The sequence below is a fragment of the Rhodnius prolixus genome, unplaced genomic scaffold, assembly GCF_049639745.1.
Source record: "Rhodnius prolixus isolate KJV_2025 unplaced genomic scaffold, Rpr scaffold_7, whole genome shotgun sequence".
In the NCBI taxonomy this organism is placed as follows: Eukaryota; Metazoa; Arthropoda; class Insecta; order Hemiptera; family Reduviidae; genus Rhodnius; species Rhodnius prolixus.
This window is the reverse complement of record NW_027411582.1, coordinates 34,255,846-34,281,709: the sequence shown is the minus strand read 5'-3', so window position 1 is coordinate 34,281,709 and position 25,864 is coordinate 34,255,846. Positions and strand designations below refer to the sequence as shown.

The 25,864-nt window shown below is 35.8% G+C and overlaps 1 protein-coding gene across 10 annotated transcripts in view; it reads right to left on the bottom strand.

Moving 5' to 3' along the window:
* RhoGAP19D (Rho GTPase activating protein at 19D) overlaps positions 1-25,864 on the bottom strand; it is a 270,087-nt gene that overhangs the window by 182,478 nt on the left and 61,745 nt on the right. Inside the window, exon 1 of one of the 10 annotated variants that reach the window (XM_074115162.1) lies at positions 16,105-16,123. The exons of the other annotated variants lie outside the window; for them this stretch is intronic. The gene's annotated coding sequence lies outside the window, so the exon portion shown is untranslated. Of the gene's footprint in view, positions 1-16,104; positions 16,124-25,864 lie in introns of those variants that run through there. 10 annotated transcript variants of the gene reach the window in all.

Sequence of the window (25,864 nt, the reverse complement as noted above, 5' to 3'; positions counted from 1 at the left end):
GATCCGCAGCAAAATGATCTCAAAATTCCCCTCCACCGCGCGCGATGCGTCACAGTCCTCGTTTATCGTAATGAATTCTTTGATCCCTTAGCTATCTATTGGTCTAATTTAATTTTGGATCTAGACGATAGATTCGAAACTATAATGCCAAACTGTATCCCCCGATTTTGTTATCATTAGGTTTTTTGGATTGCCACCATATGATTCAAATTTAAAGACGTATTCACGTCAAAATAATAACAAAAAATAATGCCGGTTTTCACCAAATGTCTTGGAAAACACGAGGTATTTTGAACAGCAGTCAAATTTGAAGCTCCGATACTGGAGTTCAGCTAGCAGAAAAATGAAATATTTAATTCTATCATCTTTGGTCGTTTATAGTAGCGCGTATAGAGTCACTAGTCGCAGCTTCGTTGTGCACGCTCACATTCGAATGTATTACGTTTTTCTTTAAGCGCTGATACATCACTCCATGTCATCTCTGATATCATCTATGCTCACAGCTCCGTTGTGAACGTACCCTAAGAAACACCTAGGAAGATAGGAAATTTAAAGAGCCAGCAGCTGGATTCGGACCAGTGATCTCTCCCCCTTTGGAATTAAATATTATTTTGGGGAATCTAAAGAGACCGTTTTATAAAAACCACTCTTTAACTCTTAACGAGAATCTTAGAACGCATAATTCCGGCGAAAAGTGTAAAACGGAAATCCGCAGAGACTAAGGTAAAGTAATAAAAGTAGGTTATAAGTTAGTTGTTAATAAACGGTATTTTATACCTAGTAATAAAAAAATGAAAAGAAAATTCAGGCAAAAGAAAAACCTTCCCAGTCAAATTAGCTTTGAATATAATGGTAATAAAAAAAAACGCTGTAGCGATAGGATGTAGGGTACATGTAGCCCACAAAATAATAGAAACGAGATGAAAGTAAACAGAGAAAATACAATGGCTGTATAGTAAGTAGGGTTCCCGACAATAAAGGGTTCCATATAAAGGAAATGAAAAGCACCCCAGAGTGGTCCCTTATCCCTTACATAATAATAAAAAAACGAACAAACATACAAAGCAATGAAAAAGAAACACCCAAAATTAACTTCCTTTTATATAAAATGTTTAGTGGGGCGCACTCAAGCAGCCAAATGTCACATTAATGATTCAAGCTTTTGTAGATATATATATATATTTTTTTTTTTTAGATTCTCTCGAAAACTCTTAAGGAAGGGAACCGGTTTTTCACTAGGTATATCCGTTTTTTAGAAAATGGAAAATATTTCGGAACCTATGGGTGCGTGGGGAAATATACCTTTGAAGGAGTTTGAAGGATTCCAAATATTTGAGTGCAGTGTTAACCTCTAAAAAAAACGTTGTAACAGAAGATGATATTGCTGGATGAATGGCTGCTGGAATTAATTGCTTATGGGCTATTCAAGCGGTGTTTAGAAGAAACAAAAATGTTTGTCAAGAGCAGCGAAAATAAAGGCTTCTTTAAGGCCGATTGTTAACTATGGTTCAGAAACGTGGGGTTTTTAACACGAGCAGATGAGCAAAGGTTACGCTGGTGGGGGGGGGAAAGAGAAAATATTAAGGAGAACATTTGGGACCTGTGAGCGACAGAAGAAGGCTTCATCAGCATCAGGACGAACCAAGAAGTGGCTGAACTGTTTTGGGGAGTCTGATATTGTGTCTTCAAATAAAAGCAGAAAGACTGCGTTGGTTGGGGGGGGACACATACACCGGATGGTGGATAAAGTGTCCCGAAGAGAGCATTGTACGAGTGTCCGAGGCAGACCAAGGCTGAGCGATGTGGAGGCGGCCGGCCTTGCACTGGTTGGAGAAAGGCTACGGAGGTTGTGGAAAACTGTGGTGGCTGAGGATAGAAACGGGATGATGATCGATTTCTTTTGAAAGCCACGATATTTTTTATTCCCAAATACTATTCATAATACCAATCGATAAATCGAAAAAACGTTACAACAAAAATTGATTACTTTAACTATTTCAAATAAGCCATAAAAGTTAACTATAGCTGAATAGATTGGCTGACTATAGCTAAGTTCATGGTGTTGTACAAACAACTGGACAGTTAACTTAGAGCAGGAGTCTCCAAACTACTGCCCGCGAGCCACTTCCGGAAGGGGCATCTCTTTCAATGGTAGTCAGTGAGAGGAGCACTATATATGGCGGTGCCGCAAAGCGCTGCGTCGCTCATGTACAGTACTACCTTCCGATGACGCGCGGGATGCACGTGTCATGGCTCCTAAAACAGTGTAAAATAACAGCCAGAAGTAGGAAGAAAGGCAAAGCACTATAACTAAACCGGACATTGACCATCTCATTAGCCAAAAGCAGGTCTATAATGCCCACAGAAATACTGGGCAGTTTGGTGATTTAAATTAACTTGTTCTTTATTTGAAATATTTTTTTTTTTTTTTTGGCATTGGCTTCCGCCATACAGCCAGCATCGTCTAGGTACTTATCACTAGAATATCACTCACTCTCCATTCTTACCTACAACTACATTCGCTTCACACATTCATCATTCTACTATATACTGCTATTTACATAAACTACTGCTAATGGATGGAGCAGCACTCTGTGCTCCTGCCATCCTTATAGCTTAACCAAAATTAAAATCACGTAATCCTTCTCTAATCATTTTCTTCCATTCATTCTAATTCGGCTATAGCTTTTAAATACATTCATATTTCATTGCTAGCTCTGCTATCGACTTAAGCACATAAATGTTGGTGGAGAATATAATGTCTTCGTAGCGAAATGGTGCATCTAAATACCTGTATATATCGTCAAACATTCGTTTCCTTTCTACCACATAACGTGGACTTATCATTATTATATGTTTGAAATCCTCCTCCTCATTGCAATCTACGCAAAGAGGAGAGGACCTTTTGTTGATCCTGTGTAGATACGATCCGCACACCGCGTGGTTCGCTCTCAGCCTGCTTATTGTCGTAACAACCCATTTATTAGTGACAGTTCCCTTAAACCGTGGTTGTCTAGGTAACTGATCTGCCATAGTTTTATAGAATCTACCTTTATCACCATTATTGTAATCTGTCCCCCGTATTGAAATATTCCATTTGTTCCCGTTTTGTTTTTTTTACTTTAAAATAGTTTGTTTTATAGTCCGGCCCTCCAACAGTCTAAGGGACAGTGAACCTGGCCCCCTGGCTTAGATAATTAAAGGTACGCTGTATTGGTGATAATGAACATAGAAAAGCCACAGGAAATGGCAACCCTGAGAAGAGTGTAACAGAGAGAGAGAGCGAGAGGGGGAGGATGAGAGAGAAAGAGAGAATACCCCAGCTACTGATATCCTGTGGGGTAATATAACGGACTGGCATGTTTATACCCACCAATACTCGGTACCCACTAATATAGTTGCTTTGTGGTCCTGGACCATAAATGTATACCGGCTCCCAGTATATTGTGTTCACTCACTATTGGGAGAAACAGATAAGTTTTGTCATAGTAAACTATAGTTTGTAAACTATGGTATCATTAGTTGGTAAAACAACCACCGATGGGAGGTTATATATACCGTGTCCATCTAAAACCAATCTGACATTTTAGATTTCACCATAGAAACCCTTGGATCATTTTCGGTCCTTAAAACACCTTTATTTTACTCCTCCATTTATTGTGTGAAGTTAAAACAAGCACATCCTTTTCATTAAAGATAAATTAAACGATTTTTAATACGTAACATTATTAAAACGAATTATTACGAAACAAAAATAGCACTTGTTTAAAATATTTCCTAACATTTTCTCAAATATTTCAGAGTTTAGAGAATTTTTTCTTTTTTTAAAGTGCAATTTGTAACCTTTGACTTCCTTATTTTAAGACAGCCTACTTTAAAAATTGACTACTGGGTCCATCTAAAAGAGTTTTCAATGAATTAAACAACTTGATAAACTAACACTGTTGTGTCTTGCTCGTGAACAAGTTTTCTTGCAAAAAAACAAACGTAATTTCTCATACGAAGATCCTGGAATCCTGGAAAATGATATACCGCTTTAGAAAGCCCACATTAGACAAGGAAACTTTTACTAGAAAAGTGGCCAGCACCTAGGTCTGATAATGATCACACATAAGGGCCTAATGAGTTTTCTTCAAAAATTTCGATTACTTTTATTTTTCCAGTATCTAGGAGGAAGATTAAGGCTGTTTGGGAGAATAACTTATGCTACGAAATGGTATCAATTTTTAGAAAATTTATCTGTCTTTCTAACCATGTCATCAGAATTGAATTCGGACTAAAACTTTCTGAATAATAACATTTTTATTGGAAAAAAAAGTAATGATTTTAGAGAAAAAAAAATTAAAGTGACATCACTCAAGAACAGTGGAAAATATGAAGTTGGCCAATACGTCATTGAACTTCACTTTAGATGTACTATAACACAGTAGGCCTATGGACAATACTTACTGGTTTACCCTCGTATCCAAATATGTCCTTAAAATCGATTTATAGCTTAATGATTAGGTGTTAGGATATAAGAAGGAGGTCGGCAAGAATTTTTTACTTTAAAAAAGGGGTCCGCTAAAAGTTTAAGAAGTAGGTGTACTGCCATAGAGCAACAAAGAAGATAAAAACGGAAGTAGAAGAATAAGGAGGACGCTGGTGAGAATAAAGCAGCAATGTGGAGGCAGAGTCCCTACTCTGGTCACAGTACGAGTAAGAGGGTATTATCAAGGATATATATTAGTAAAACTGGGAGAGACAGTCTTGGAGAAAGGCAAGCGAAAAATAAATAACGTTCCCCCGCCCACTATCAACCACTCTTTTAACCATAACGTTTTTGTTTACTTTATGGTCCATTTATTTGATTAAAATATAATATACCGTAGGGAAAAATATCGCCGCCATAGGGTTGGGAAATCTCCCTTTTCTTTGGTGACCCTTTTTACGCTTTCAACCACATAACGTAACACTTTATCAACCACCATATAAAACAGGCATTTCCACAATAGTTTGAGGGTTCAATTACTTTGATTGAATTGATCTGGAGGAATTCTAGTCTCTCTCTCTCTCACTCTCTCTCTCTCTCCTAAAATCACAAACGACTCCCATTCGTAAAGATGTAGATTTTTTTTCTCACTTTATTTGTCATATTTACACCTACAACAAATGTTGCATCAAGTAAATTTGATGAAACTGGTTAAATTTTCACATGAAAGACATGTAAGAGTCACCACCCATTGATGGAACTCTTTCTAGTGGATTGCACTCACAACAGTAGGTCCCTAGGCAACCTCCGCTTCAAGCGACGAGGAGGATTCTATGGAAGGTGAGGAGAGGAGAGTTGTTGGACGAGAGGATTAGGATGGAGAGATCTAGGAGGCTGTGAAAGTTGCAGTAGCGAGACTTTATTAGGTCCGTTACAAAAGGGATGTGTAGGTCAGTGCGAAAGGTAAGGTTAGAAATGTAGTATGGAGCATTCAGGATTTTAGACTGTGTAGTGTCTGCAGGCGTTTTAGAGTGTTTGGTTGAGCCCCACACTTCTGCTCCGTATATCCATATGGATCTTAACAGTGTCTTGTAAAAACAGTCAGTTTGTGATTCAAGTCGAGTTTGGATCTGCGGTCAAGTAGTCTAGAAAGTAGCTTGTAACGTCTGTTCACGTCTTGTCGTTTCAGTCGAGTATGTAAGTTTCCACGTGAGTCTCTTGTCAATGTACAGTCCTAAGGTATCGTAAAGATGTAGATAAAACATTTTTTTGGAATCGTAACTTATTCATCAGTGAATGAAATTTGTATTATTATTATTAATTGTACAGTAATGAATTACAGGAGGATATTTGGCTGCCAGAAATTTTTTGAATTGGAAGATCGACTAAACGAGATTGCCCAAACTGGCGTTCATATCGTTCGGCGACATCGCTAACCATTTAAGAAGAGCAACGCGATGTAACGCGGCACGCTCCCTTTAACATAAAAGCACTTTAGCAATGCACGGCATGTACAGGTCGGTCGCTCGGCTCGACCCGTCCTCAGACGCTGCTACGTCGTCATTACATGTACAGACTGTAAATATAGAGAGATATGCATATAATTATAGAACATGTTTTTTGGCAAACATTTTTAGTGAGGGGGGGATGTTGAATAGTTCTGAGAATGCATTTTTTTTCCAAGTTGCCAATGAAATAAAAGTCGAATTTTACTATTTTAAATATTAAGGCACACATTCCTAAATGATATTTTGCTACGTCTGCCTTTATTTTTTTTTATTATTTAAATGTAATTATTCGCCATGTAACTCGGAGTTTTTATTGTTATTGTTTGGGTGGGTTGCACGGCCCTCGATTAATATGGAATTTAAGCTGGGAGGAAGCGTCAACATCCAGCTTTCAACTGTAGAGTCCCACAATACTTCCCAACTACTGGAATATTTCTCGCAGACTAGGATTATCTCTGTTCTTCTGCATCGATTTCTACGTCAGGTGGACATTTGGAAACAAATGATAGTTTTAGGGTTTTTCGACCACCGTTGTTAAGCTGATGATTTTTTTTGGGGGGGGGGGAATATTGAGGTAAAGGTCAAATAAATTCACAAATACAAATTTCTTTTTTTTCATACCAACGTTTCGGTTAATTATAGATTACCTTCTTCAGAGTATTGTGAAAATTTGTGGAGTTTTAGCTTAACATTAAACTCCACAAATTTTCACAATACCCTGAAGAAGGTAATCTATAATTAACCAAAACGTTGGTATGAAGAAACGAAAATTTGTGTTTGTGAAAATATTGATCACACCTCAATATTCCCCCCCCCCAAAAAAAAATCCTATAAATACGAATTAATTGATTGGGAACAAGAATTGTGATTGAATTTCTTCAGCCAGCTTATTAAAGTTACGTAACTTGTTAATATTATATTAAAGTTAAGCTTAACATGTGATATATTAAGTACGCAACTTATGGAAAAAATAAAAAATAAATTCTCTCCCCTCCCAATGCGATTACTAATGAGAGAGAAAAGGAAAAAACAAAAGAAACTCGCAAAGAGAGCGCATTTTTTTTTCATGATTAGACCTGTAACACTTGTATTCGCATTTTTTTCATGTTTAGACCTGTAAAGCTTGTATTTCCGGTAAGTATAAAACTTCGCAAACAAATTTGACAAGCTCTTAACGCTAAGGTTAATATCAGGATTCAAGTAAAAAAAGTTGACCAAAACAAAATAACTACATTTTATAATATTAATAATAATAATAAATAAAATCAAATATAACAGTTGAAGTAAAAAAATAAAATAGTAAACAGTGTAAAGTTCAAAGAGTGCTTTTGCAGTGAAAGTTTATAAATATAGTTACATCAAACTAAAGCTAAGTGCAACCATCGAGTGAAAGTAATGCATCCAGCTTACTTTAGTAGTGTATGTTTTACAAGCCAAACCATTAAATCAAGTAGTATTAAATCAAGAACTTAGAAAAAACAAAATGTAGTGGTACTTACTTTATAAAAAAAACTTGATTTTTATCTTTTAAAGTGCATAAGAACTTGCAAAAGCAAAAAGAAATTGCTGTGAACTTTCCCCCACTCTTAGAAATTGATTATTAACTTAAATGGAACTTAATATAAAACTGAAAGAGAGAGAGAGTAAGAAAATCGTATAGTGATAAATAATAGAACAGGACATCATGATACCAATATCTACCAAACAGCGAAGATGACAGCATGGAGCTTTGAATAGCACGCGACGGACAGCAAATATTATATACCTGGAGTAGCTGTACAGATAACAAACAGTAGTGTTGTACGAGAAAAAAGAGGAGAAGCTTCACGAACGAAGGGGGCACGTCACCAAAAAACGATGACGTCATTGAAACTCTTGGGGGCCGCCATTATGGCGACAATAAGTTTTACAGCGTCACCTTCAAAGGTCAGACGTCACCCTTTTAGTAGAGACCCAAAAAGCTTTATATAAATATATATACACTTATAGGTGCTCCGCACTCTTTAAATGTCATGCATGCTTCATGAGTAGGGAGGGGGAGATCAATATTTAGGGCAGAGAGAGGGAGAGGGGGGAGAAAAGATGGAATTAATAAAACAAAAATTTATCTTTTCCACCATCACAGAATACCATAAATCAGAGTCTTATATCTATGTTTTCAAGTCTAACCTCCTTTTCGAGTTGATTTCCTGATCGATTTTATAATATCGTTGATTGAGAAATGAGAAGGAATATACCCGGCTTTAGGGACAGCTGATACGCGATATAGGCATTGATGAGTGCTCACAACCCAACTAATAAAAATATTTCCTATTTTCTCAAATATTTCAGTGAGATAAGAAGTAAATATTTAAAAGGCAATTTGTAACAGTTGACTTCCTTATTTTAAAACAATCTACTTTAAAAATTGACTACTGGTCCATCTAAAAGAGTTTTCAATGAATTAAACCACTTGATAAACTAACACTGTTGTGTGCTCTTCAACACGTTTTTTCTTGCAAAAACAAACGTAATTTCTCGTCCTAAGATAAAAGGAATCCTGGAAAATGATATACCGCGTTAGAAAGCCCACATTAGACTAGGAAACGTTTACTAAAAAAAAGTGGCCAGCACCTAGGTCGGATAATGACCACACATGAGGGCCTAATGTGAGTTTTCTTCAAAAATTTCGATTACTTTTATTTTCCCAGTTTCCGGAGGAAGATTAAGGCTGTTTGGAGAATAATTTTTGCTTAGAAATGGTGTCAATTTTTAGAAAATTTATCTGCCTTTCTAACCGTGTCATCAGAATCGAATTCAGACTAAAACTTTCTGAGTAATAACATTTTATTGGAATAAAGAATTGATTTTAGAGAAAAAAAATTAAAGTCACTCAAGAACAGTGGAAAATATGAAGTTGGCCAGTACGTCATTGTACTCCATTTTACGAGGGTCGTTTGAAAAGTCCGTGCAAAGTCAGAGAGATAGCAGTACTGGCGCGTATCGAGGTTATGTTTAGTTAGTAGCATCTCTTGGAAGAACACACACCAAGTTTCAGCCAGATCGGTCAATTTCTTTGTGTTTGGCATTCGTTTGAATCGAGGAAGTCGAGTGATTTTCAAAAAATGGACGAAAAAGAATTTCGTGTGTTGATTAAACACTACTTTATGAAAGGCAAAACGCCTCAGGAGACTAAAGAGAAGCTTGATAAACATTATGGTGACTCTGCACCTTCGATTAGAACAGTTTATAAGTGGTTTCAAAATTTTCAGAGTGGCCATATGGGCACAAGTGACGCTGAACATTCTGGACGCCCTGTTGAGGTTACTACTCCAGAAATCATTGATAAAATCCATGATATGGTGATGGATGACAGAAGAGTGAAGGTGCGTGAGATTGCTAGTGCTGTGAGCATCTCGAATGAACGGGTACATAATATTTTGCATCAACATTTGGACATGACAAAGCTATCCGCAAGATGGGTGCCGCGATTGCTCACGCTTGACTAAAAACGAAATCGTGTGAAGTGTTGCAAGGACGGTTTGCAGCTGTTCCAGAAGAATCCGCAGGACTTTAAGCGTCGTTTCGTCACTGTGGATGAAACATGGATACATCACTACACTCCTGAGACCAAAGAACAATCTAAACAATGGGTTACCAAGGGGGAATCTGCGCCAAAAAAAGGCGAAGACCGTTCCTTCGGCCGGAAAGATTATGGCGACTGTCTTTTGGGATTCGCAAGGAATAATCCTCATCGACTATCTGGAAAAGGGTAAAACTATTTCAGGTGCATATTATTCATCGTTATTGGACCGTTTGAAAACCGAGCTGCAAGAAAAACGCCCACGATTGGCCCACAAAAAAGTCCTTTTCCATCACGACAACGCACCAGCAGTTGTGGTCGCAAAATTAATGGAAATAGGGTTCCAACTCGTTTCATACCCCCCCTATTCTCCAGACTTGGCTCCCTCGGACTACTATTTGTTCCCCAATATGAAGAAATGGCTGGCGGGAAAAAGATTTTATTCAAACGAGGAGGTGATTGCAGAAACGAATGGCTATTTTTCAGACTTGGACAAATCCTATTATTCGGAAGGGATCAACAAACTAGAGCAGCGTTGGACGAAGTGTATAAGCCTAAAAGGAGACTATGTTGAAAAATAAAAAAGATTTACCCCAAAAAATTAAGTAGTTTTTATTTTTGCACGGACTTTTCAAACGACCCTCGTAGATGTACTACACACAGTAGGCCTATGGACAATACTTACTGGTTCACCCTGTATACATACATATCGTACGTAATAACTACTTCCTCTTAACCATCGACAACTTAAAAACCACCATTTCCCGCGGAAATACTCAAAACAAAAAAAAAGCCATCTTAATAAACGAAAATCTACCCGAAATCAATACTTTCTCTCATGAGCCATTAATTAAAAGCCCTTCCCCTCCTTCCCAAAAAATAATATAAGATAAGAGGGAAGCGTATTAATTGTAAAAACATTTTGTAATTATTGATTTAAACCAAGGACAAAAAGAGAAAAAGGTGATGCACAAAACGCGAGTCAATCAATTGTTCAAAGCTGAGTAGTCATGTTTTCAAAACAATTGAACCATAACAACGCGAGTGGGAGTAGAATTATTAGAGAGAGGGGGGGGGAAGAGAGAGAGGAGGGAGAGAGGAAGACAATGTCTTCTCAAATCTACATATTTTTTTTTTGTAACAATAGACTGAAGACAGACTGATAAATAGAGACGCGAATGATATTTGCTCCACTTAGAGTTCGTTAGCGGTGAACTGATATATCCTAGCTTCCTGTCTGTTTGCATGTTTAATCCTGCCCATTAATACAGAGAAATGATACGTCATTTTGGGAACAAACAAAACAGGAACTACAAACAATTATTCTATTTTTTAAAAAAAAAAACTAAAATTTTTGAATTTAAATAATCGAACTCCCACCAGCCGACCATGTGCGGTACCTTGGAATGTACTTAGACAAGAGACTTACCTGGAACCTCCATACGAGACTTAAAACGTACCGAACTAAACAAACGATACAAAACTTCTAGACCAGACTACTCGACAAACGCTCAAAACTCTGTCTACAGAACAAACGACGACTTTCTATACACCTCTTCTCACCGCCAATATGGCCTTACGGACTCGCAACTTTACGGAACAGCTAAAAAAATCAAACATCAATAGACTGCAAAAACACTCAAATCCAAAATACTTCGCCGCCATAGTAGACGCTCCTTTCTAAGTTAGCAAACACACACACAATCCATACAGATCTCCAAATTCTATTCGATCTCCGAACTTGCCAAAATCCGATATAAAAATTTTTATCAAAAAACTCTCATTTCATCCCTCAACCCTTTAGCTGCAAACTTGTCTTTCAACTACGCTACCCTCCAATCCTCGAAGACGGCTGAGGCGCCGTTGGCCCCGTGACCGTCGTGACTGGATGATCGTCATTCACGTCTGCCACGTTATCTATATATACATTCATCACATTTACTTATTGCACCCTGTAGGTACAGGTGTAAATTTCAATAAAACGTTATTAAAAAATAATTATAATAATAATAATCAAACGATTTTTTCTTAAACAAGTTTAATTTAAATAAAATAAATAATAATTTTTATTTTAACCTTTATTTAGATTTTTACAACTGCACAGAAATCAATGCAATAAGTAAAACAGATGGTCGATAATAGAGTGTGCTGATAGGCTAGGCTAACAAGTACACATTGGCATGACTAACATGAAAGACGTCCATCCAGCGATAGCAGTCGTAATCTGCCATTATAGCAGGAGTGTCACACTAGATAGCCGACACTACATTCGCAGTTGGCAGCGAGGCCACCGACGCCTCAACCGTCGTGGAGGATTAGTTGGGGAGGGTGGAGGTTGAGAGAGAGCTTGTACTAAAGGATGATAGTTGGGAGTGGAATTTTATGAAAAAACGGAATTTGGCGAGGACAGACAGAGACGATGGGAATTTTAAGATCATTGTGGGATATAGTACGGTTAGAGCAGTAGAAAGGAGCAGCATTGACTTAGGGTACGAAGGATTTTGGATTGAAGAGGATTGGATTAAATTTAAATTTCAACAAAAACTAGTAAATTTTACTTTAAAATTGCTTTGAATAGAATTCGCCAGAAAGATTGCACCAAAAGTGACTACGTAAATGTGGATTACAATGTTTAGAGACAATTCTAGGACTCACTTTAGGAGGGGGGAAACTCAAAAAAGTTGCTGTTGAGTACTCTTTAAACTCAATTCTGACAGGATTAAAACCGTAATCTGTAACAACACTGAAGTTGATCTAGATCCTAGATCAAAAGCTTGTCTCATTAAAACCAAAACAATTACTGAAAATGGAAATGATCTATCTTCGCCCATAGGACCTATGAAATTGCCCTTTAAAGAGAACCTATAAATCCCTATTTCTTCATGAAATACCCTTAATCCAATTGTCCAGGAAAATGTATCAATTAAAAAACTGTAGATCAAAAGGAGTTCATGCATTAACAAAAATTCCAAGTTTTCATGAGAATCATTCCCATGAAATGATTCCCGTGATTAATTAAAGTGGAATTTGTAGTGTTTTTAGTACAAGACATAGTAACATCCCTTTAGGGTGATGGCAATTTAGAGGAAAGAAGTTCTAACACGGAAGTAAACATTGGAGACGCAGCCTTCTATAAAAAAAAAGGAACATCGACGAATTGTCCACAGATTTTGGATTTCTTGATATTGAACAGTTTAAAGGATGGCCAGAGTTCCGCTCCTGTATGTATGTATGGCCGTGATTCAAGAAGAAGTCTGCTCTTCAGGTAAAAAGAAACAACCCTAGAGATTCGGCACGGATGTTGGGATGCCCTGCTAACCTAGCAGTTTATTTGAACCAGTTTTGTCGTTTTTAAGGCGCACAGGTCATTCCCCCCCAAAATCCCAGGATTTTTTCCCTCCCTCCAGACTCTTGAGAAGCTTTCATTATTTTTATTCATCCTTACTTGAACAACAATAAGAGCAAGTGACTACCAGATCTTCTGTTCTAGTTTCTTGGCAGACAGATAACTCTTTGGAGGAGGGTAGAACTAAAAACTATATTTTACAAGAAGATGAACAAAAAAAGAAAGAAAAAGGAAGAAAATTTGTAATAAAAGCAGATAAACAAAAAGCTCAAGATAATCCATGAAGGGACAAGAAATACGCACAGAAACAGGGACAACGCAAGGGAAACTCCACAAAATACGATGATAAGAAACTGGTAAAGAAGGGAAAGAAAATAAGATCGTTATCCTGGCAGATTGATTTAATACTAAAAGCAGACAGAGATGCCCTCTTCCCCACACCACCGCCGGCCAGAAGGGATCTTACTATCAACCAGTCAATCCCATCCTACACCCAGAACAGGGAGAGGAGAGTCTTCCGGTAATGCCAAAAGGAAACAACTAAATGACCTCCCATCAATTCGGGATGAAGACAATATTAGGGTCTTTATCCGCATAATATAAAGCAATCCCCACCCACCCTCCTCACCAGTTCCTTTTATAGAGATGAGAAAGAAAATAAACAATGGGAATGATCTGCTTATCTGATCTCGTAGTTACAGAATTACACTTACAGTAATCTTAAAACTGTGATGAAAATGCAACGACAAGACAAAAATGGAACAACTCATTTTATTTATGGCAAAACAAAAACATTTCTAAAAATTCTGACAAAAGCTTACCTAAATCAAGTCCGCAATTATAATAAAGTTGAGCTTACCTGCAACAGAAAGAGAACTTTATTAAGCTTGATATAGTTTATAGAACACATATACAGGGTGAACCATTAAATAATGCCCATAGGCCTACTGTGTGTAGGTACATCTAAAGTGGAGTTCAATGACGTATTGGCTAACTTCATATTTTTGGTTGTTCTTGAGTGACATCACTTTAATTTTTTTTTCTAAAATCATTACTTATTTGCAATAAAAATGTTATTACTCAGAAAGGTTTAGTCCGAATTTGATTCTGCTGACATGGTTAGAAAGACAGATAAATTTTCTAAAAATTGACACCATTTCGAAGCATAGGGTTATTCTCCCAAACAGCCTCAATCTTCCTCCAGGATACTGGGAAAAATAAAAGTAATCGAAATTTTTTAAGAAAACTCACATTAGGGTGATCATTATCAGACCTAGGTGCTGGCCACTTTTCCTTGTCTAATGTGGGCTTTCTAACGCGGTATATCATTTTCCAGGATTCTTTTTATCTTCGTTTGAGAAATTACGTTTGTTATTGGCAAGAAAACGTGTTCACGAGCACTCAACAGTGTTAGTTTATCAGTTTTTTTTTTAATTCATTGAAAACTCTTTTAGATGGACCCAGTAGTCAATTTTTAAAGTAGATTGTCTTAAAATAAGGAAGTCAAAGGTTACAAATTGCCCTTAAAAAAAAAAATAATACTTCTGATCTCTCTGAAATATTTGAGAAAATGTTAGGAAATATTTTAAACAAGAACTATTTTTATAAACAAAAATTCATATAGTTTGTATTTACTCCAAATTACAATTTCACAGACAACTACACTTTTGGAAAAGAAAAGAATGTGCAATTTGTAACCTTTGACTTTCTTATTTTATGACAATCTGCTTTAAAAATTGACTATTGAATTTTTTTTATTTTTTTATTATCAAAAGCTCCTCAATACATGTATTCCAAGTAAGAGCTCAAATTTTTGAAAAAAAAAATTGCAGTACTTCTGTTACAAGTTATGCAAGAGAAAGAAACGTGTGGTGAAAATTATTGATAACTCCTTTTGACTTATCACTTATCACAATTACACATGGCTAAATTTTTCTTAGAATCTTAGAATTTTCTAATCTTAGCTGTAATAAAATATTATTTGAAGGAAGCAAAGGAAGTGAAGCTGCCCTACTAAAATAAATATTTCTATTTCTTTAAAAAAAAAGACAAAGATTCCCAACCAAAACCACATATATTAAGCCCAAAAATTACGCCCTTGGGCAACTCCCTTAGATACCATTCTGAGGCGGGGGAAACCACACACTTCTGGTGGTCTTCCAAGTCTTCCAACTTGGTCTTTTTTGGTTACACCTTTCTTAATCATAAATATATTTTACTGGTGTTTAGGAATCATACAAAATACACTGAAATAGTACATTTGAACCTCGAAAGTGTTTTCAAGGAAAAACTGTAATAATTCTGAATGTATTTATGGGAAAAAAAACTTTAAAGAAAATGAAAAATTATTTTGTGAAAACCTATTTTTGTAAAATTAGCTATCTTCCTCTACCACAATGTATATATTGTTTTTTTCGTATTCTAAATTTTGGATACTTATTTTATTTAAATTAATATTTGTTTAGATGATGTGACCGTACAACATACTTTAGTGTAACTTGAAGGAGGAAAAAGCCTGCCACAATATCATTCACTCTTTTTAAATGCACTTTTCTTTTTAAAGACAAAAATCAATAAAAGAAAATTCTCAAGTAAGACTAATTAGTAGTAAAGCAAAGTTTAAGAAAAACGTCTGGAGAAAATTATTGTAAACCAAATATTAAATTTGAACACCTTTTTCATTTTCCAAATTATAAGTTATGCTGGATCCACAACACCCAATCAAAAACCAATCTTTTTAACAATATATTTATTAATTTTTTCAAACTCAAGGTATCTTGAAAGTGTGTTTCGGGCAGCAATTCTTCATTAAGAAAAATCAAAAGATGGTGAAAAGTGAAAAAAAGAAACAGATGAAAATGTGCGTAAAAAATAAAAACTGTTCGGATGGAACACTAGCGCACCCAAGCGAGTATTGAAAGATAAACTTGGGTAACATCTTACGACAAAATAGTTTTAATAATTTTGACTAAAAAAACGAAAGCACTAATTATATAAATCAATGAAAAAGAATTGAAAAGATCTAAAAGATAAATTAGGACATTTTAAGATCAATTAAATTGATACAAAGTCTTAAAATTTAGAAGTGACGTAACCCGTGTTAAAATAATTCAATTAAGAGTTAAGAAAATGCAAAAGATTACTCTAATAAATACAAAATTAATGTTCCTTTAAGAATAATTTAGTTTAAACATAGAGAAATTCAAATGATTCATACCTTCTTTTAAAAGATGCAATATCTTTGGCTTACAATGAACAGAAATCCAACCATGCAGCACTTTCAACTATATTACACTATTTCAGTAACAATTCACGTCAATTGTAATAAAATTTAATGTCACAAATTGTAATTAACTACAGAAAAACATGAATATACACTTTAATTTAGATTAATATCACCAAATAAATCAAGAAAACTAAAGAAAAACCACTCCAAGAGGAAAAACCAACAAAAAAAATATGGCTGCCGGCTACGAAGTGACTAGAATCAGCAGCTGTGGAGCCAATGGTACCTAGATTAGGTAAACAGTGTAACCAACTTAACTTTTGGGAACTATTAAAAATGAAAGAATATAAAAATAAAAAATTTTATAGCGCTGTGACAATCTACATAAACTAATACACAAACACTAACACAAACATATCTAATTTAGAGGAAATGATTTGTTCATATTTTTTCTAAAAACTTCTGCTCTTTTTTCTTGTTCTTTAGGAATTAAACTTATTTTCTTATTTTTTGCAAACAATACTTTGTGTATTCTTTTATTTTATAGAATATTTGTTATACTATTTATATAATTTTTCTAGTTTTATATTTTGTGTATTTATTAATAAATATAAGTACATTATGGTTCTTCTATCAGAATTATTATTATTATTACAAGTACTACTTATTTATTTATTATTATTTTATTTTTATTTTTTGAAATTAGTTCGTATTTGTGATCAGAAGGATTCTAGACCGGAAATCAAACCATTAGACAAAATCGACCAACCAAAAGTGTCACTTTATTCTTTATAATTTTATTTATTCTGATTTATGATTTACTAACGTAATAATTTTAATAGGATGAAAAAAATTAATGCCAGTTTCAGTCATTATAAACTTTATTCTGCCGAGCTTTCGACCTTAGGGACTAGGGTCATCTCCAGGACTAATTTACAATATACTGTTTTAACATCATTAGAGAGAGTTGGTGTGTCTTCTGTCTTGTCTGTTCATGGACTAAGACAAGACAGAAGATACACCAACTCTCTAATGATGTTAAAACAGTATACGAGGGTCGTTTGAAAAGTCCGTGCAAAAATAAAAACTACTTAATTTTTGGGGGTAAACCTTTTTTATTTTTCAACATAGTCTCCTTTTAGGCTTATACACTTCGTCCAACGCTGCTCTAGTTTGTTGATCCCTTCCGAATAATAGGATTTGTCCAAGTCTGAAAAATAGCCATTCGTTTCTGCAATCACCTCCTCGTTTGAATAAAATCTTTTTCCCGCCAGCCATTTCTTCATATTGGGGAACAAATAGTAGTCCAAGGGAGCCAAGTCTGGAGAATAGGGGGGGATGTGAAACGAGTTGGAACCCTATTTCCATTAATTTTGCGACCACAACTGCTGAGTTGTGAGCTGGTGCGTTGTCGTGATGGAAAAGGACTTTTTTGTGGGCCAATCGTTTTGCCTTTCATAAAGTAGTGTTTAATCAACACACGAAATTCTTTTTCGTCCATTTTTTGAAAATCACTCGACTTCCTCGATTCAAACGAATGCCAAACACAAAGAAATAGACCGATCTGGCTGAAACTTGGTGTGTGTTCTTCCAAGAGATGCTACTAACTAAACATAACCTCGACACGCGCTATCTCTCTGACTTTGCACGGACTTTTCAAACGACCCTCGTATTGTAAATTAGCCCTGAAGATGGACGTAGTCCCTAAGGTCGAAAGCTCGGCACAATAAATGGATATCACGACTGAAAACTGGCATTAATTTTTTTTCATCCTATTGAAACTATGATTCAATCACCAAAAATAATGAATTGTAAATAATAATTTTATTGATTAATAAGACTATGTGCATTTCTTTGGCTTTTGATAGGTAAGATAGCCTCAACAGAAGCCTAAAATATAGCCTGCAATATTTAGACAAAAAAAATTATTTTACTTCTTTTTCAGAAAATGGTGACGAGATTATGCCAAATTTTTGGCATGTCTATAATTTTTTGGTGCTAAAATTTCCAGAGGGGGGAGGGAAAACAGGAAAGGCAATTTTTGGACCAGGACGGTGGTTGGGCTTTACTCGAACGTTCCATTTCAGTGTATTGTTACAGAATTTACTATCAATAAAATTCACAGTTCAATTTAAACCGAGGATCCTCAGGGAAGGGTTGATGTTGAGCTCTCCTTTAAAAGAGCTGTTTCAGGATTCTGTCCCGATTTTATTAACGAGAGAATAAACTAAAATTTTGAGTTGATGTAAAAATCAATTTACCGGAAATGAGCCTGTACAGAACTGTTTATTCTTTTATTTTTCTTGTTTCCGATGTGGTATATTTGAACTTGGTAAATAACTACCATTATATTATGCCAAACTTTTTTATATTTAATATATTTCTAAAGAAAAAATTACATTCTGTAAACAGCATGTTGATAAAATAAATATATTTATTTTAGACGTGAATCATTTATCAAAAGAATGTGCACATCTTTCCTCCTCCCTCGAATAGTTATGATTGGCCATAAAGTAATTAGGCTGTAAGCCCGTTAGTTGTAACCTGAATGACCAGAGAGTAGAGCTATCTCTTAACCTGATTGGCTGGAATTATTATTTAAACCCAAAATTGGACAAATAAATTAAAGCTATCTTTTAAAGTGCACACACAATAACAGTAGACCAAAACCAATCTGATTTGTATTGGTCCAAAACTACGTATAACTCAGTAATGACCGTGCAGCGGCAATAATTTAAATAAATGGGAACTCGTACATAATTAGGCAGTAGTTAAAGCCCCCCCCAAAGTATATAGTTACGCCTGAAGGTGCCACTAATAACGAAATTATATTAAAATATTTTTTTGAATATGAAACAAAAATTGATTTTTTTTTTTTTTAGCTGCAACAAGTGGCGAGTTATTATTAATAATTATGTTCTGAAATAGAAATGTTCTGGGGGTTCAATATTTTTTAAACTTATTTAGTAAAGTAAAGTAATTGCCTATTTTTTCAGGCGGGGCTTAACGTCCAACTACCAATTGGTGTCGTGGTCGGAGGCGAATAGCAAACATAATTTACTGTAAATTTCTCATATTAACCATTAAATAAAATCCAAGACCTAGAGCTGGGAATCGAACCCACTAAACCAACAATACATCTTAGCTTTGCGGGTCTAGCCTATAACCGCCTAACATACTTTACTATAAATTTCTCAAATTAACCATTAAATAAAATCCAAGACCTAGACCAGGGGAATTGAACCCACTAAACCAACAATACGTCTTAGCATTGCGGGTGTAGCCTATAACCGCCTAACATACTTTACTTCAAAGTTCTCATATTAAACATTAAATAAAATCCAAGACCTAGACCAGGGGAATTGAACCCACTAAACCAACAATACATCTTAGCATTGCGGGTGTAGCCTATAACCGCCTAACTTACTTTACTGTAAATTTCATTTATTAACCATTAAATAAAATCCAAGACCTAGACAGAGGGAATCGAACCCACTAAACCAACAATACATCTTAGCTTTGCGGGTCTAGCCTATAACCTGTAGGCTACCGTGGCGCCTTAACTTATTTAGTATTGCATAAGGAAGGACTACTGCGATCGTTAGAACGATTTAAAAAAAATAAAAAATAAATAAATAAAACTTTGAATATACATCGGAAGTACTGGCTTTTATAAAGATCTCAACAATTTTCCAACAAAATCGCTTGTGATATTATGTAATAGAGAAAACGTGTTAACACTATACTTCCACAACATTGCTCCTGCCAGGAAGCTGTTAGCGGTGCGGCCACATGTCACGGAGGCGGATGTGAGACGACGGAGAGTTAGCCTAAGAAGCTGTTTCGAGCAGAAAACATGGAAACATGGGCCGGCGACCTTGTAAGAAATCTTTAGGAGATGTTGCTGCTGCTAAAGAATAGGAGAAAACTTTGAGCAAAGCAAAAATGGAACCAAGAAAGAAAACCTCGAAGAAATGATTGATTGACAGTTGGTTATCTGAACTTAATTCAGCAGTATAGGGTTTAAGTTGTCCGAAATGACCCCCTCTTCAGTGATAGTGAACAAAGTTCTCCAGCAGCGTCATCATTCACATCGTCAGAATTACGTCATACTTCAACAGCTAGAACTTGAACTTCTTCCTCGTCCCCCCTTACAGCCCAGACCTCGCGCACCTTTGAACTACCACTGATTACAATCCATGACACTTTTCTTTTTTTTTGGAGTAGTACAAAATTTTACAACGAAATAGTGGTTAAATCAAGTTATAATGAATTTTGTGCAAAGAACAGAAAGTTCGCGAGATCAAAGTGGATCAAAGCACTGGATAATCTAATCACGTAATCATTACAAGGGTGCCTTAATTTTTGATACTCATTAATGTAAACTGCCAAAAAAAAGGGGTTAAAACCTTTATAAGATCTCTGTATTAACTAAGATTAGATTGGAGCATAAGGACGATTTCATCATTGGCAGTGTTGCCAAAAGGTTGCCACGTTGGAGCTGTTACACGATTAAGCATTTTCCCCAACAATCGTTGTTGCTTATAATCTCTTTTGGCTTCCCTAAGTACGCCACAGAGGTCTAATGTTGTTAAAACCACTGATTATCTCGCAATCAGACAGGATTTTAAGAGGCAATTTCCGGTCTTCCAGTCACAAGTAAGCCTGGGTATCCCTCCCACTAAGAGACTGGCCCCCTCCGCGCCACTAGTTCTAATCAAGACACACGGCCAATTATCCGGCAAGACTTAACACAAGTTGTGCCATTTTGGCTTTGAAGCAATACAAGGTTATGAAAGAAAAGCTCGTATTTCCTGAATTAATTTATCAACGTCATCAGGGGCGATGGGACACAAAATCTGATGGCAGAATTGGCTGCTGGAGCAACAAAAAACGAGATTCTCCTCAAGAACAACACAAACCCAAGAACTACAAAACGCAAAATTTTTGCCTGAATAGAATTTAAATAAGTTTTAGTGCAAATTTTGTGATTAAAATGATTTTTTTAATGTTTTACTTCCAAATTTTAGGGCAAATTCTGATGAAATTAGTGTATTTACTGCATTATATACTCGTAAATTATTATAATTTCACGAAGATGATGCTCCAGGACAGGGATGGCGAACCTTTTTGAGACGTTGGTCAAATTTTGTTCATTCCCTTGTTTTAAGTCATAGCTCTTGGGTTACTAATGCCCATTTGTACAAGAGTTAAGTTTAAAAATTTTAAATTGAATATTTTCAAAAAACTAAACATCTTTAAAATTCAGTTGGCTTAACGGGGTAAAACGGGGACGAAACAAATGGCTATGGGAGTCTCTCTCTTTTTTTACAAACAAAACCTGAACAAAAGGGTGTTTTATCTGAAGAAAAATCTAAATATGGTTATTTGCTTTGGGATGTCGATTAACAATCAAAATATGAGTAAAATTATACATTTTATTTGATATTTTGTTAAACACTTTTGCTTTATTTCAAATACTACAAAAGCATTTGTCGTCATTTGCGTTTTAAAATTGTAATGATCAAACTAAAGGTTATAGATAGGCATTTAAATTGCTTTTGTGTCAATGCGTGATTGAAAAAAAGTACAGATAGAATATAAATTATCCACCACAATTAGAAATCTAAATCAACCCGCGTGCAAACAAACAAATGGTTGCCTAGCAATTGTGGGTCAGTGAAAAAGCTTGCGCTGGTCAGTGTCTGACCCGTGGGTCATAGGTTTGCCATCACTGCTCTTGGAGATATTCTACCTCATTATATTAAAACTGAATGATGGAAATTTTTACGATAAGATGAAAACCTTAAAATCTTGAATTGCAGAAAAACTGTCAGATTTGAGATTAGCACACCCTAATCTAGATAAGAACATTGTGTTTTTGTGGATGGAACCCAAATTTTGGGTATTTTAAGAATAATATATTAGTTTTGATTAAATTTTGCAACTACACTGAAAGTTTGCAAAGGATTGTCGGTTACGGACAATCCTGGGTTAGCCGGAAGTGTAGATTAGTGTTTACCGTCTATTTCAACTGGTTCCGGAGGTGTGATTAATTTAACGCATCTCTGACCTAACGCTATTATCTTTAATCATTTTTAATATAACTCTTCCCCCCTTCGCTATATCCATATACAGTTTACATAATGTTAAGACAAAGTTCAAAGTATAAAAAGGATACAAATCTTCCACTCATCCACAGACAAACACACTTACATAAATAGAGATGTAAGCGAAAGATATTAGTTTCACTGTACAATGTATTTTGTAAAGTGCATCTTATTTGAACAGGTTTATTATGTACGCCAATATCCTTGCATAAATATTCAGTGTATGTATATAAATATATATATATGTGTATATATATATATATATATATATATATATATATATATATACATATATACATATGAGTGTGTATGTGTGTGTAGGATAGTGAAGCGTCGAAGAGATCGGAAAGAATGCAAGCGCAGAATGTCGCGCGCATATTAATCATATCCATGCAGCCTCTACATCGTCTCTACAAGATCATAATGCAATAATATCTCTCTCTTTTTCTCTGAATCAAGATCACATTCTACAGGTGAAAGTACAACTTGGAACACAACCATTTATAGAATTTGTGTAATTAAAAATAATTATTTTATTATACTGTAAGATGTAGAAGGAGTTCTTTAGGAGCTATTCGCCAAAGCTGACTACAGATTTAACCCGTCAAGACAATTAGGATAATTGTAGGGCCTATGAACTAGGCCACTGCAGGCTCAGAAAGCATCTGTGCATAGCATGGGCACCTGGTGGATGATAGCCTTTTGTTGGTTCTGTCAGGAGGAGGAGAAGGTGGAACGGCACTCTCCACTCTGTATTGTGACAGTACGAAGGGCTTGTTTGGCTAAGAATGTTAATTCTCAGGGAAGGAAAAACCAAGGCCTGTGTGAGCTTTACCCAAGAGTAGCTCTCCACAGAATTAAGAGTCTTGATTAAACGGACGAGTCTGGAGAGTGAGCTCTAGATTAGTGGGAGTCACAATAGATCCTTGGGGTCGCAGTTACGTAGGCCTTTAAAGCCGCCGCCCTGCTAGAATCTATCTATAAGATAAAACCTGAATAATTATAAGGGAAGGATTATCACAGGGATCTGTGGAAAAACGCAAGGCGTAGATCCCTCAGGTTTTATTCGCCCGTACACCAGAGACTATTTTAAGGCAACTCCCCTCTCTCCCCCCCAGTGAAAGCAAAACGGAAGCCCAGACTCCATATCAACACATTTTCTTTCATTTTAAACATTTATCCAAGAAACTTCTAGAAGAAAAGTGATTAGATTTTTCCTATAAAGTCACATTAAACAGCTTTATGAAATTAAAAAGAATTAATTATGGAACTAAATTCCCAAATTTTCAAGAAAATCAGCTGGCACGGAAGTACCATTTTACAGAATAAAATGCTTGGATTTCCTCTAAAACGGCCTAAAAAAGTAATTTAGTAAAGTAAACTACGTAATTTCAAACGATTACGGCTCTCAAGCCAGGTTAGCCTGGAGGTTATCAACTGCTCTCTGTATCTAAGGAGGCACAGTACATGCTGCACAAGTTGAGTAAAGTGCATTATTTGATAAATTAAAGAATAAGTTTGATCCTTTACATGAAAGATATTGATCACTTAAATATGTGGCAGGAGGTTTCCAATTTTTTTTTTGGTAATTAAACCCAACTCTCCCAAAATTACCAAATAATTATTAAACCTTCTTGTTTGTAACAGATGTAAAATTAATTTTTAGCCATTTTGTGTATGCTTGGAGAACATCTAAAGCTCTTAACATTTGATTTTTCTTAGGAAAATCACTCGGAAAACGACTTATTTCCCGATATTAAGAAAAATACTAGCTTTACTGCCTTGGCAATATTTTTAGTAGAAAGGGGATGAAAAAATACATAAAAATGGCCTGTCGCGTGCTCTTCTTTCTCTTAGATAACAAGTTAAAAAATTGAAATATGTTTAATAAATACCAGATTTTGAAATGGCCTATCTCCCTAGCACCTTTAATTTTGAAGATATCGAATTGCGGTTTCCGGTTTCTTTCATTACTTTTTATACTCTTTAAAGCTGTGTATATGAAAATGGGGGTCAACAGCAAACCCTCACGCGTCAGCCGGCAGGAATTTAAAAATCAAGTCACATATTCTGAAACTAGAGGTGACGGGCAACAAATTTTTCTGGAGGTTACTACTCCAGAAATCATTGATAAAATCCATGATATGGTGATGGATGACAGAAGAGTGAAGGTGCGTGAGATTGCTAGTGCTGTGGGCATCTCGAATGAACGGGTACATAATATTTTGCATCAACATTTGGACATGACAAAGCTATCCGCAAGATGGGTGCCGCGATTGCTCACGCTTGACCAAAAAGGAAATCGTGTGAAGTGTTGCAAGGACGGTTTGCAGCTGTTCCAGAAGAATCCGCAGGACTTTAAGCGTCGTTTCGTCACTCTGGATGAAACATGGATACATCACTACACTGCTGAGACCAAAGAACAATCTAAACAATGGGTTACCAAGGGGGAATCTGCGCCAAAAAAAAAAGGCGAAGACCGTTCCTTCGGCCGGAAAGATTATGGCGACTGTCTTTTGGGATTCGCAAGGAATAATCCTCATCGACTATCTGGAAAAGGGTAAAACTATTACAGGTGCATATTATTCATCGTTATTGGACCGTTTGAAAACCGAGCTGCAAGAAAAACGCCCACGATTGGCCCACCAAAAAAGTCCTTTTCCATCACGACAACGCACCAGCTCACACCTCAGCAGTTGTGGTCGCAAAATTAATGGAAATAGGGTTCCAACTCGTTTCACATCCCCCCCTATTCTCCAGACTTGGCTCCCTCGGACTACTATTTGTTCCCCAATATGAAGAAATGGCTGGCGGGAAAAAGATTTTATTCAAACGAGGAGGTGATTGCAGAAACGAATGGCTATTTTTCAGACTTGGACAAATCCTATTATTCGGAAGGGATCAACAAACTAGAGCAGCGTTGGACGAAGTGTATAAGCCTAAAAGGAGACTATGTTGAAAAATAAAAAAGGTTTACCCCAAAAAATTAGGTAGTTTTTATTTTTGCACGGACTTTTCAAACGACCCTCGTATATATTTCAGAAGGGCACAAATGTTTATTTGCGATGAAAAACTCAATTCTTACAATAATTTTGAAAGAAAAACCTATCGTGAGGACACTTCCTTTTTATAGCTGAAAGAGAAAGTCACCGTTGATGAGTAAACAGCTGGCGGGCGCAATAGTTTATTTCAAAACATTTAATTTTTAAATAAGAAAGTTTTAAAATTAACAAATTCAATAAATGGAATAGATAACATTATCAATAATATCACAAAAATTCATTTAATGATTTTTTTAAATGAAAGGTTAATCATTAAATTAAAAAAAACACACCTGAGAAATTTGTAATCATTATATTAAAGCACCTTATCTTTCCGTTTCATTAAATTTTACTTTCCAAACATTTCATGTGACAGTGAAAGTTCATTTTTTTTTCTCTTTCTTTTAAGATTGTTAGAGCTCACCTGGAGGAAGCGTGCGGCATACGAAATTACCTTGATTTATCACCTGGTTTAGGTTAACTTACATGTTAAAGTATACTCGTTTACATTACCTGTACATAACCAACCAGTAAATGTGGTTAGTACCTTTCTCCATAACTAGGAGGTTGTCCTTAACGTGTGGTGGGAGGGTGGGTGTT